Source organism: Seriola lalandi, unplaced genomic scaffold (genome assembly GCF_002814215.2).
Source record: "Seriola lalandi dorsalis isolate HSWRI2012SDOR001 ecotype SW California unplaced genomic scaffold, Sedor1 jcf7180002043135, whole genome shotgun sequence".
NCBI lineage: Eukaryota > Metazoa > Chordata > Actinopteri > Carangiformes > Carangidae > Seriola > Seriola lalandi.
Window position 1 is genome coordinate 1 of NW_019513703.1, and position 686 is coordinate 686.

The 686-nt window shown below is 41.7% G+C and overlaps 1 non-coding gene across 1 annotated transcript; it reads right to left on the bottom strand.

The window, feature by feature from the left end:
* Nucleotides 1-158: 158 nt before the first annotated feature.
* On the bottom strand, nucleotides 159-234 carry LOC111648567 (small nucleolar RNA SNORD61). The gene has a single exon (XR_002760152.1). It is a non-coding gene; the product is annotated as a small nucleolar RNA SNORD61 (small nucleolar RNA).
* Nucleotides 235-686: the final 452 nt, after the last annotated feature.

A 686-nucleotide genomic window follows, 5' to 3' on the forward strand; every position in this document is an offset into this window, starting at 1 on the left:
AAGAAATCTAATGATAGAAACTGACTGAAGGCAAAATAAATCTCAAATTTAGCAACTTAATCTCAAAGTCACACTTTCGTTTTGGAGCTGATTGTTGATATTTACTTGCCTCCAACAAAATGCAACAATGAGTAAGAAATGTCAAAGTGTTGTTGTTGGAGCTCAGAACTTCTTAGAGGAAATGGTCGTGTTGTTTCAGCTCATTGCTGATCAAACCCAAAAATTCATCATTGCTCCTTCTACCTCCTCAGAACTGACTAAAAGCATCACTAAACAAATCCAGCGGCATCAAAACCAAAAACAGTTTACAGGTTGTATAAATCCACCTCATCTTACATAACATTATCTATAAATTCTTATATACACATCAAAACAGGAACCAAAGATCCAATCAGTAGACTATCAAAAACCTTACTGACAACCAGAGGACATATCCTCCAACAGATTTTAGCAGTAATGAAAACTCTTCCAAGTCCAATGAGTTAACTCACCCATGAATCCAGCAGGGTAGGTGACATCGGTGCGGACCTTGCCGTCGATCTTGATGAACCTCTGCATGCAGATCTTCTTCACCTCATCCCCTGTCAGGGCGTACTTGAGGCGGTTCCTCAGAAAGATGATGAGGGGCAGGCACTCCCTCAGCTTGTGGGGACCGGTGGAAGGACGAGGAGCCTGAGAGGAAAGGA